Source organism: Ricinus communis, chromosome 7 (assembly GCF_019578655.1).
Source record: "Ricinus communis isolate WT05 ecotype wild-type chromosome 7, ASM1957865v1, whole genome shotgun sequence".
Taxonomy (NCBI): Eukaryota; Viridiplantae; Streptophyta; class Magnoliopsida; order Malpighiales; family Euphorbiaceae; genus Ricinus; species Ricinus communis.
This window is the reverse complement of record NC_063262.1, coordinates 24132710-24147540: the sequence shown is the minus strand read 5'-3', so window position 1 is coordinate 24147540 and position 14831 is coordinate 24132710.

Sequence of the window (14831 nt, the reverse complement as noted above, 5' to 3'; positions counted from 1 at the left end):
GCATAGCTATTGGAAAAGATATTTTCAATTTTCAAAAAACTTAAAATTAAATCCTTTCTACTTTAATCTATTTAAATTGAAATAAATCTAAAATAAAATACAACTTTAAATTTTTTATTCTTTATCAAAGCCAGTAATATAAAAACTCTAAATTTAATGTATATATGCTGAAATAAATAAACTTTTAATATGGATTTATTTTTTAGCATATCAGCATTATATTAATGCTTACTTATATATTTATCTTATAATTAGTGTATTAATGAAGAAGTAAGTTTTGGTTAAATAATTATTCAAATTTTAAAATAAGATTTTAATTACGTTTAACAGTATTAATTAATTATATTTTGATTATATAATTATCTATAATTTTAGAATATAACATATGAATTATATTTTTAAAATATTTTTAGATATAATAAATAAATTAAAATATAAAAATTCTTTCATATGTTTACCTTTTTTTCTATCTAAAAGTAAATCGTTGACTGCGTATTTATTTTATACATAAAAGGAAATTTAATATATATATATATATATATATATATATATATATATATATATATATATATATATAAGCATTAAATTAATATCTATTTTTATATTTATTGTTATAGTAATTTACTAATTATTAAATTACTCTCTCTAATTTATTAAACATTACTTTTAAAATAATATCTAGTTATATTTTAATTAATAAATTAATTTTTTAATTATAAAATAATCTTTAACATTAATGAATAGTATATTACTTATATTATTAGTATTAATTGTGTACAAATAATAAATTAGAACATAAAAACTTTTTAATATGTTTTTATTTGATATATAAAGAAAAGGTTTTCACATTCTGTGTCTAATTTGTTATGTGTGTAATATAGAATTGGTTAATCCCAACAACTTATTTAATTAATTAATTATATCAAAACATCAAAGATTCAAAGATGAACATGGTTATTAATTAAGTTATATTAATTAATTTGTATAACTTATTTAATAAATTAAATTTTAAAACATTATTTTTAGAATAAAAATTAATTAATTAATTCAAAAAATATATTTATCCAAGCATAAAATTATTTTAAAATATAATTAATTTTTTATAAATGAACAAAATATTTATATAAATATATAAAAAATAGAATAAATGTATTTATATATATTATATATTATTTATTAACCTAAGCCCTTTTAAATAAATATGTCTATTCGTATTCACGAGTTAGGCAAGTCTATTGTTAAAATCTAGTTATTCAAATTTATTTATTTCAAATTCAAATTAATTTTAATTATGCGATATATCGTGTCATTTAATAGGATTATCAAAATAATTTAATTCTATATACATAATTTATATTATATAATTAATCTATTATATGTATAAATGTAAGATTGTTAATTATTATTTGAAATACAATAAAAATCATAAAAGAATAAAAATCTGATTTAATATTATAGAAATTCATTTTATAATTATTTATAATCAACAGTCCTCCAATGTGCAAGTAATCAATTAATTATTTTACCAATGAATCTTATGTCTTCTCATTCGGCAAGAAAGTTTAGTTGCTTCGGTGAGACTTGTGCGGCTTCAAAGTCGTCCTGCGTACAACTTGGGATGGTTTAATTAAAATCAAAGTAAAAATCAAGCATAACAGTTGAATCAAACAATAATTACTTCTTCTTTTTTTACTTATAGATTTGGTAATTAATTTTTTTTATTATTAATAGAAAGCTTAATAAATCCTAAACTATACAATATGAAATAGTTATTTCTATTATAAATATAAAATTTTATTTAATGTAGAAATATAATTTAAACTTAAAGACCTCTGTTTTCAAAAGCAATACATAATAATAATAATAATATTTATTTGTATGAATAGAATAGTAATTTATAATTTATATATTTATTATAATTTTACTAATAATTTATATATATAATTGATATATTATAATTTATTTTTAATTAAATAATGAAATATATATTAATTATATTCTATTATTAATTTATGTGTGTAATTAATATACTACTAATAATATTAGAAATAAAAAAAATCTATAATCATTATAAATTCTATTAGAAAAGGATTTTAAAATACTATATATTGACTCAGTTATGTTATTAATTTATGTTGTATGAATTTAGTTTATTATTTATCACTTATTAAAAGAACAATCAAACTATATATATATATTTATTTTTGAGATTTAAATTTTTTTGACATGTGTGCTTAATTTATGACATATAATTTTTTAGTTTGACATGTATACTTATTTTTTACACATGAGATTTAAATTTTTTTGACATGTGTACTTAATTTTGAAACATAAAATCTTTATTTTGACATGCATACTTATTTTTGACACATAAAATTCAAGCTTATATGTAATTTTATAGTTTTTTTTATTAATTTATAGATTAATATATTACATTCCTAATTAAATACTGACTCGAATTTTAAAAAAACATACTCTTCTAAGAAATAGCATACTAATTATATTTTAATATTTTATTAATTAATAAAATTAATTAGATAACAATTCTAAATCTAGAAAATAACAACTTGAATTATATTTTTAATATTATATTTAATAATAAACTAATTTTTTAATTATATAATAAATTTTTATTTATAAAAAATAGTAACATTAATTATGTTGATAGTATTAATTTAAATGATACTGAAATTAATTAATAAATAATTTAAAATAATTTTTATATTATTGCACTAATAAAATTTTAAAATTTTAAAAAATTAAAAAAAATATTTAAAAATAGTTAGTCTGCTGTTATTTTTTATATATTATAAATTAATATTAGATAATAAAAATTTTATTAAATTTTATTATCAACTAAATTTTACAGTCGAAATAATAATAACGGTCGTGCGTACGGATAAACGACTAAGATATATTAATTTTTGAGACTTAAAATCTTTGATATATATACTTAATTGTTGACAAATAAGATTTTTATTTTAAAATGTGTATTTACTTTTGACACATAGGATTCATCCTTATGTGTAATTGCATAGTTTTTCTATTAATTTATTAATTCATAAGTTATATTCTACCGATTTTAATCATAAAAATAATATATTATTAAATATTATATCAACTAATAAATAATTTTTTTAATCAGATAATGATACTAATTCTACCATAAAAAATAATTTATTAATTATATTTTAATATTATTTTTAAATAATAAATTAGTTTTATAATTAAATAATAATTATAAACTAGAAAATAACATTTTAAATTATTTTTTTAATGTTATGTTCAATAATGAATTAAGTTTTTAATTATATAATAAAATTTTTATTTTAAAAATATATTAATATATTAGTATAAGGTTAGGATCATTTTATTCGAAACACAGCAGTTCAACCCAACTGCTCATTTCTCATTATGCCAACAAATCCAGCCCATATTAGATTGATACTGACATCAAATACACGGGCCCGTTAAGTGATATGATATAATACATAGTTAAACAGATTTTGATTTGAAATAAGATATTTGTGTCATAAATCGGTTAACTCGTTTATATCACAAAAAAAAGAATGGGTTTAAATGAATTGACTTACTTAACCATAGTATAACACGAGTAAATACATTTATTTAAATGAATTAATAGATTAATAAATAATATAAAATATAAATAAGTATATTTAAATACAGTTATTATCTCTAACCATATATCTATATATATAAGCAAGGTTTTCAATTCGCTTTTTTTTTTCTTCTTATCAATTTTTCTATAAATTCTTCTATAAATTTTTCTTGCATTTTGATGAATCTAATCTATTACAAAGAAAATTTAAATAAATAAAATAGACAGCTCTTTATTAACCATCATTTAATAGTATATTTCAATTCATTTATTATTAAATGCTCTAATATTTATAGAAAAGAAACTATTGATCTCTAATGATTCTTCATTTGAATTTTTTCTTTTTAAGATGAATAAAGGTTTTTCTATTACATTTTTCCAATACACACACACACACACATACACACATATATATATATATATATATATTATTTATTATATTATTAATCAAGTTAAATGAAACATTATAATTTTTTTATTTTATTTTTAATTGAATCTTATTATTTTACATACATTTATTTTTATTTTTATTTTATTATTTGATTTGTGTATGAATCTCAAACTACTTATTCATCAAAGTATTCAAATTAACTAGTTAAAATTATTTTAGTTAATAACTATATATTAATTATATTTAAATTAATAAATTAATAGTTAGAAAAAATTAAATATCTACAAAGATAGCATATATTTTCATTTGATGTTTTGAAATTATGCTGTAATAGTATTTGTATCATTGAATGTAGGATGTGCCTTCTATATTATCAAGTCACCTATAATATGTATAAATTTATTTTTATAAATCATATATAAGAATATAAAATTATTCAATTTTAGTTATAGTAAATTTATAATTTTTAATATTATTAAAATAAATCGACTATGATCAACTTGCTTTCTCTCTCTACATAAAACTCCTTTTTTATGTTGTTTAAGTTATTTATTTAAATCACAGTGCATTTAAAAATTTATATGATAAAAAAAACTACTTAAGTACTAATTTTATGAATATTAAAGAGGTGCATTAACTATCTAGAAATGTATATATTAATTAGTATTAAAAAATTATAATTTTACACTCAACCATTAAATTATTTTAATGAGAGCAAGATTTTCGACTTGCTTATAAAATTTGTTTACAAAAATTAGATTAAGTTTATAATTCTAATAAATGGATTAAAAATCTCACAATAATTCTTATGATGATTGTCACGATCGCATCTGTGGGCCCGTGATCGGTATTAGGGAATGCGTAGGCGCAAAGCCACCGAATTCCGTAGTAAGCTTGACATTCACTAACTCAATCAAATCTCATCTCAAATAAATATTATTAAAGCCACAAATAATCTTAATAGTTACATTTTACATAATTATTTCGGTCTGCCAGAAAAATTAGGCGAGACCCGAAACTCAAAAAATTACCATTTATACCTCTACTATTACTACTGCAGAAAATCTAAAAATTTTACAATTTGACATACCAAATCAAACACCACCCGATGATGAAGAAGTCGGGTTACTGAGTAAGAGTCGCGGGAAGACTAACAATCACGAATCTAAAAAACAGTAAAATGGAGACTGTCAGTCTCAAGAGTGAGTTAAAATCAAATAATCTAGAGACTATTGCAGTCTTCACAGAAAATATTAATTATTCGAATCAGTATATCAAACCCTGAACATAAATATAAATCATAATATCATCATACCATAATAGAAAAATAAATAAATAAATAAAAATATATTTTTACTTTTACGGGACGAGCGGCTCAGTAGAAACCTAACCCCAAATTCTAGTAGTCTTTCGGCTCTCTTAATCCAACAGGTCTGGCGCTCAGAGAGTAAGCTCGATCAGGGTCCTTACCTTCAGCCTGAACACTTGAATTCCAACTAAGCCGGCGCTCAGAGAGCGTTGCTCGATCAGGGACCTTAACTCCGGCAATCAACTGAACTCAGCCCAAAGAGCAATGCTCGATCAGGGCAAACAAATCCATAAAAATCTTATGTCAATGATCATTACCGGTGCGCACGCGGTCCTGATGTAACCCACCAGGTGGCATGTTCTACGAAAGCCACATTTCCCAAAATGAAATCATCACATTTAATAAATATCATTGTCTAATGAAATCATTCAACACATATCGAAATAAAGATTAAAAATCTTGGGTAAGGCAACATGCAATTCGTGTCGAAAAATAATAATATCTATATTATTATAACGTTATTAATAATAATATTTATATTATTTTCAATAATTAATAATCAAGTAAAATTCTTTATATTGTGATACTAATAATCATATTAAGCATAAATTTCTAAAATAGCATATTAAATTCAGACTTAGCAATAGTGCAACGATTAAGTGATTTTAACTCACAGATTTGGCGACCTCTTAGCTCTGCTCTGGTGCCTCGGTTGGAGCGAGCCGAACAGACAGATCATCTAATCACGGAAAATAATTTATCAATTACGCTGAACAATTGACGATTAACCCTAGGTCTAGATTCTTAGGACTAACTGTCTAAGAATCTCGACTCGGGTAAATTCTATCGAAAATTAGGCAGAACATCTCCTACAACACGGACATTTATCCCCCGTAAAACGGATCCAGAACCTGCCAGAAAAATACTACAAATATCCAGCAATTTAACACAACGGGAGTCGGGTCCCTAAGACTTCACTATTTCCTGATTACGCCGCACAACACAAAAACACAACTATAGCAGGCAGTCCAACAAACAATTATTGTAACACACAAATATCATCTAATATTCAACACAAATTAATAAGCATAATTTAAATCAAAGAATTCTTAAATCAACGGCTAGAGAAAATTACCGAGACTCTTGATTGCTCGGTCGACTCGCCTTTAGCCGCCGGAGTCCGATCGATGATCTGAACACACCATCAGACTCGAAACGACGCGCTGACGACGATCCCTGCTTCTGATTTTTCGATCCGACCCCCAATCATCCGGAGAGATTTACGGACGATCTCGGCCGTTGATTTACAAACAAAGCTTGATCGCCACGAAACCGATGCCATTGCGAAGCTTGAGCTCGGCGGAAAATCCAGAAAACTCGGTTGCCACCACTTCGTCGAAACTCTCCTCCGGCCATCAAAACCGACGCCGCTGCCGCCAAAAGGAAGCTCTCTTCGAGAGGAGCCGATCGCCATCGAGATCACGGCCGGAAGCCGCCTTCTTCGCATGATTTCGCCGCTGGCCGCTAGCTCGCCTGGCCGGTCGTCCGTCAAGGACACCGGCCAAGAACACTGATCTCCTCTTTCCATCGCCACTTTCTCTCCCCTCGACATCTCCTTCCTTCCTTTCTCTTCTTCCCCGATTCCTTTCCTTTCAATATCGACATTTGACCCCTAAACTTTTCTTTATTACAATTTGGCCTCTAAACTTTCTTAATTACTTACAATTTCATCTTACAGAATTTCTAATTAACCCTTAAACTTTTTTTAGCCTTTCAATTAAGCCCCTAGCTAATTAATTTGGGCCAAATTAGAATTATTGACAATACATAATTATATATATACCCCTGACCGACATATTTATTTACAAAAATACCTAACTTACAAATTTCCATTAAGATCCCATAATAATAAAATTATACTTTTAATTCTTATTTCAAAATAAATTTCCAATTTAGTCCTAACACATAATTAAATTAAATAGCCAATTTGCTAAATATTTTCCAACTTAAAATTAAATACCACTAGCTAATTAAAATACCAATTTACAAATTCTTTTATAATATATATATATATATATATATATATATATACATATATATATATACATTTGGAAAAATTTTGAGTAACTAAAAATATAATTTATTTCTCAAATAATTTACTTGATTAATTTCTTAAATATCCAACTAATTGGGTATAGAAAAATAACTCATTTAATTGTCTAATATTAAAATTTCCATTAAATCAAATAAAAATAAAATAAAACTAATTTAAATAAAAACTCATTTATTAATTATTATTAATATAATCATTATTTAAAAAAATTCGGGTATTACAATGATAATTTAAAGTAATTTAAAGTATAGATTGTCTATTGATAATTAAAGTTTTAAATAACTTAATTGCAATTTAGTATATGAAAATAAAATTATCTTTTATCTCGTGTAAAGTGAGCATTTGCTCCTATTTAGAGTGAATTAATATTTCTATTGTATGTTGTATATTACGTCAAATAAAATATTTATAGGGTGAAATAATAATATTTTAAATCAATTGAAATATTATAGATGTATGCTCTTTCTTTTATTATTACTTTTAGTTGAAGTATTTTATATGCAATTCTTTTCATTTATGCTTGCTTACTTGTTATGTATATGAGTTTTAAATTTCAATTGCTTATTGATTGTTATAATCATTTTAAAAGAATATTTAAATTTTAGTTGAATATATTAATTGAAAGTTTAAGGACTCTTCTTAGAGATTATGAAATCATTATCTAAGATGATATAGTTCTATACATTATTTTCATTAGATAGTTTCACTTGGGTTTTTAAAGAAATAAAAATAGAAGTTAATTTCTCATATTGAATCAATTGTTTATATATTTTATATTTTGGAGACTTGGTTGTTAAAAAAGAAAATATGCATTTGATAGTTCTATTTTAACTTTAAATTTTATCTTAGATTATTTATTATGATCTAAACATTAAAAATTATCCAATCAAGAATGAAAGTATTCAAATTATATTAGATATTGGTTCATTTAATTCTCTAATGCTATATTCTTTTTTTATTATTTACTCTATGAAAATTAATAGAATGATAAACTAATTAATGTATTTCTTAACCAACTAAGGGTTGTATAACTCAAAATTTTAATTAATATAATTATTATTAACTAATTAAATTTATTTTAATTAATATTAATAATCATTAAATGATTATAATAATAATTAGCAAAAGACATTTAGATCTCTATATGTAGAGCAATATTGTTTTTATCGTTTATTATTTTAAAAGTCAATGCTATTTTTCATGTTAAAAATTATTAGGATTACAGTTTTTTTTTCATGTAAATAATTTCTTATTTAAAGAAAAAATTATGGCCCTAGCATTCTAGATTATAAGAATAGATTCACTATTATTAAATTAGTATGACAACAAACTAATTAATCAACTGATTTAACTGATTAAGTGTAATTTAAAATTTCAATATTCCTTTATTCTTATAGTAGAACACATATTTTAATTAATAATCATTAATTAATTAATTGAATTAACAAACTAATTAGTAGTTAATAAAAAAGAGGCCAAATTTTTTTATTTGTGTTTTTTTTTTCTCTCTTGTTTGATATGCAAGTGTTTAGTTTCATATTTATGTCATTATTTCTTATTCTTTATAAGATGATTCATTTTTTATTCACATTTTTGTATGATTGTAATTGATAATTTTATAATCAATTGAATTTTTTATCAAACCATACATAAATAATAAGTTAATTATTATTTATTTTTCATAATAAATGAAATTACTAATGGATTACCTTCATATATATTTTTATTTTGATTAAAAGAATCACTAACCCATAAAAGTATTTCTACTGAAATTTATTTTTATTAAATTTAATTTTTATTTTTTATCTTTAAATTATGAATAAATTCTTAAGTTATTCTATTTTATTTGAATTTTCAATTTTTGACAAGACAAACAAATATATAAACATACTAATTTTTTTTAAGTTGATATTTTGCAACTAAATGTGTTAATAAATATATATCGAATTTAATTTGATAGCTTGAAATTGTGCTATTAATATATACGTATTGAGTTTTATTTTCTGTTTTCAAATTATGCTATAATAATTATTATAATTAATAATTAAAATATAATTATATATTATATTATCAAGTTATTTATGACATGTACAAATTAATTTTTATAAATTACTTATAAGGTATATCACACGTGATATGAACTTAATCAATATGTATTTTGTTCAAAAAATACCATAAAGACTTATTATAAAATATTTATTTTTATTTAAGAATTAAAATTTAATTGTATAACTATTTAATATATTAATATTTTTACCATATCTTTTAATATAAAATATAAAACTATTTATTATTTATTTTTAATTTAATGATGTCATTATTAAGCTACCCATAGTACGTGTATTTATTTAGTTTATATAGATAATTTTATCATTCATAAAGATCTAAGAAATATCATATTAATTATATTTTAATAATATATTAACTAATAAGTTAATTTTAAATTAAATAATAATTTTAATTATAAAAATAATACTTTAAATATTATAATAATAATAAATTAAATTTCTAATTATTTAATAAATTTTTAATTTTAGAAAATAATATCAATTATATTGATATTCTAATTTATATAATATTAAAATTAATTAGTAAATAACTTTATATTATTACGTTAAGATTTTAAAAATATTAAAGACATTTAAAAATAATTAGTTTGATATTGTATTTTAAAATTTTATAAATTAATATTAAATATTAAATATTATTTATCAATTTAATTTTATAATCTAAATAATAATAACTATACATCATACGAATAAACAACTGATTTATATTAATATTATACCACCTCAACCGAGCGACAGTGAATGTTTATTTCAAACTGCCACTCAATTAACTAAGAATATAAAACATATTAAAGCATCTTTTCATGGTTTTTCAAGTTAAAGAGAAAAAAGGTTAGGACTTATGTGCATGTCGGTCCAAATGCTAGCAAGTTATATACATATTTTTCCTTTGATTTATGATATATATATATACATAGCCTTTTAAATGCCCATCATAAATGTTTTAGGTAGCTCCCTTAGTGCAGTGTGAATGAGTATTTGTTATAGTATATAAATAAGTATTATTAAAACTCATGAGCATCAAAGAGATGTATTAAGTTTGTTCTATCGCTAATATTAATAGCGATTTATCCCTTATATTAGCTGTTCTTACTATTACTATGCTACGGTTAATCAAATAACGGTCTGTTTAGAATTACGGTTAAGTGCTAAAAAATAAATTTAATTTTTTTTTGATTTAGTGATAATATTTTTTTAAAATTATTTATAACCTGTTTTTTAGACTTATTCATCTGCTTTTAAAAAAAAATAATATTTTAAATTTATTTATCTAGAGGAAGCTCAAGTTGCACTCTAGATTCCATTGCTTTAGTATTAAAAAATTAATTATAAGTAGGGACATCTAATTAATAAAACAAAAAAGTGGTCCATCTAGGACATCTATACCTTTAGTAGTTTGTTTTGCTCCATCTCATGTATTTTTGTACCTAACAACCACCTCACTGGATTCCAATTTTAGTTGTGGTAGACCAACATTCCCAATTTGGATTTGGATAATATTTTTCCCATAAGATTTATAAACATAATAATTAGTTAGCTATTTTTTGTGTCACTTCCATTGCAATACATGACTTATCACCTCTAAGATTCTTGACATGCCACTCACCCAATGCATGTTTTTAAAGTAGAAGGACTATAATTGAGTTTCAGCATAATTACTTAATAGAATTTTAATAAAATTAAATACTGAAAAAATAATATATATAAATCGATCTAATTAATAAATATTAATCATTTTATCACTATATAAAATATAATAATATTATTTTATTTAATTTACAAATAAGGAGAGAAAGACTCGAACTTAAAATATTATTAAAATCAATAGATGTGTATTTATTATCAGATTAAATCGTGAATGCAAAAATAACTATGAAAATGCTTCATTATTATAAATTGATAAAAAAAATAATAAAAAAAAGTTTGAATTTCAAAGGGACTAGTCAAGCTTTAGCTACGAGAATTATGAAAATGAAACGAGTGTCGCTAAAAGTAAAAGAATAAAAGAAGCGACAGGCAGCGAGAAAAAGGACTGCTATAAGCATGTGGGACTTTATGATGGTCTCCCGCGAATCATGCTCTTATGTGAATATCAATTTCGAGACGAGACGGGAAGATCATGGACCTGGACACTCTTAAAAAAATATCTTCAAAATATCGTCTCTCGAGATTCAAATCTAACTCCTTGAGCTTCTCTGTGAAACTATCTAACCACTAAATTACCGCCCTAAGTGGTATAGGATTCTAGTTGGACCATTCTAATTTCTTTTGATGTATTTTATTTTTTACTACAATCAGCTCTATTATAAGTAATACACTTGATCGATCAAAAAAAATATTAAATATAAAAAGCATTAATTTATTAAGTTCTCAAATGGTGAAAATTATAAAATAGTATAAAATTAATATATTTTAAAAAATAACATACAATAAACTTAAAATTACTATATAAAATAAAATAAAAATATAAGTTATATACTTAATTTTCAATCCAATAAATAATCACTATTAAAAATTATATTCAAAAATAATTTTTTAATTACTGTACTTTTTTTTAGTATATGTAATATTTTATTTTATTTTATTTTTATTTTGATGGCAGATATATGAAGAGAAAAATTTATTTTGCATTGAATACTTTCTGAAAGTTATATTTGATAATTTTAAAATCTTAAGTTTATTACTAATAATAAGTAATAAAAAATGATATTAACATTATTCTTTTGTTGAGATTCACTAGAACAAATATTTTATTTGAATGTATTTATTTGTTTGTGTGTTAAATTATAATAAGTGGATTCATCTTAAATGAAATTAACATTGTATTGGGACTGATTTATAATTAAAAAAATCACAAAAATAGATAATATATAAAAAAATAAGAGAGAAAATTAATTATAAAAATGATATTGCCTTCTTAAGATTGAGTTTATCTAAAAAATATATATATATATTCTTATTAGAATTCGGTTAATTAATGATATTTGGTTAATAAATGGTGCATTATCAATATTGATATTCTAATTTACTCAAGCTTCTTAATAGAATATTGGATGGTGTTGTTCGAATATTTATTATGGTAACTAAATCAATAAAAAAATTATAAAAATAAAATAAAAATATTGAATTATGAAAATTGTAGACTTAGTAATCTTGTAATTATGCTAATATTTATTATGGTAACTTTATGTTAATTTTTTTTAAATATATTAATTTTATATATCATTATATTTTTTATATAATTTATTCGGTATAATTTTAATCGGTTATCAAATATAAATTACATGAATTTAATGAGTTAGAATTATAATAAAACTTTCATTCTAATGAAATATATAAAATCTAAAGTTAGAAATAATTTTCTATAAGATTATTTAACCCAATATAAGAAAAATCATATACATAAATAATTCAACTTTCTCTTCTTAACAGTTCTTTTAATAATTAATAAGTATATTTCTTCATTAAATTTATTAATTATTAAATATTAAAATTATCAAGTATTCTAGTATATTTTTTCATTAAATTTATTAAATATTAAATAATAAAATTATTAAATATTCAAATGAGTAATAAAATTAATTTTAAAAAATTATTGACTAATAAAATTATTAATTTACTAAATATTACATCTTAAAAAGTCCTCTTATAATAAAGATAAGCCATTATAATTAAGAAAAAGAAAAAAGAAAGAGAAAGAAGAAAAAAAAATCTACCATGATCTTTATCCGGTTATCCATAATTCTCGTGAAATTGATATCAGTCTAACGCGTGCAAGTAACGCATTCTATGCCAAAAGCGAAATATACAATCTTCTCAAGTTGCACGTGGCAAATAAGTCAAATCCAATTCCATAAAGAAAAATAATCGAATCCAATGGCTCAGATTTAACCAGAGATCACGCATAACAGTAAGTGGATCCCACATGAATTTAGCGGTTTTAATATTATTTTATAAGATGGGAAAAGTGGCCATTCCCATGCACGCGAGCGACACGTTGAACCTCTGAAGTCAAAACTACTTTATCGTTAGTGGAAGTTATTACATAACTACTTAATTTATTAGTTTTTAACTTTTATCAATTCCTTCCAAAAAGAAAAAAGAAAAAACTTTTATCACTTATATTTATAAACCTTTCAGATTAATTATCAAAAAGCTAGAACCACTAATAACACTTTCGTTTGAATATTTTTCTAAATAACTTTTTTTTAATTTATTTTATTAATTTTTCTAAAGTTAATTTTATTTTAAAAATATATAATTAATTTAACTTATTGAACAAATAATAGATTATCCAATAGAAAATATTGAATAAAATGAACCAATAATAAAGCAATCACCTAATTTAAAAAAAAAATGAAGAGAAAATATTACTAGCATTCCATCATTTATCTCTTCAATTTTAAAATTGTAATATTAGAGAGCTTCTCTTGAATTTTTCAAAACTCAAATAAGTAAAACTCAGTCTATTTTAATAAATGAAATTTATTTATTAAACAAATTAAGCTTAAATATTATATTATTAAAAATATTATACTTTAATAAATTAAAAAATATTTTACAGTAACTAAAACTATTTAAAAGAATTTATTTAACTTATAAAACATAAAATATCAATTTTATTTAAACTTAACTTCATAACAAACTAGTTAATTTTAGACCATATAAAACTAGATTAAGTCCGATTTAATTGAATTATTTCTCTATTTTGCAATAATCCGAGTATTGCTCACAAAACAAGCAGACCAATAAAATAAACAAGTGCCCGCTTTAGATTATGTGGTAGCCACATGGTTTTATATATAGTTTTTAAAGATGGCATATGAGATTTAATATTTAATAATCCCTTAGTCAATACGAGAGATATTGCATTGGGAAATGGTCTTATGAACTTTGGTGCCACTGATTTCTAATGAGATGGTTGATAACTAAGCTATCTTATTATTATTATTATTATGCAAGGCTATGATGGTTGTTCCCTAAAGAATGAAGTGATAAAGATTGTTATTTTGTAATTTTGAGAGTAATTAATGTTAATTAAGCGGGAGGTTATTGACATATTTACACTAATTCTTTTTCAGTGTTTTTTTTTTTGTGATAATATTATTAAATTTTGGATCCAAATAAGTAATTGTAATTTATTGTCACTTATTTCTAATTAAGAGAAGAATATCAAATTTTCTATAATATATTTAGGTGAAAAAAGAAAGGATCTCAAAAATATTAAAATTTGCTTCAATTTTAAGTAAATTATTTTATTGACGCATTGTTTATCATTTATTACGAGGATGAAGGTAAATTTTACTCATCATCCCTGTATTTAAGCTTTT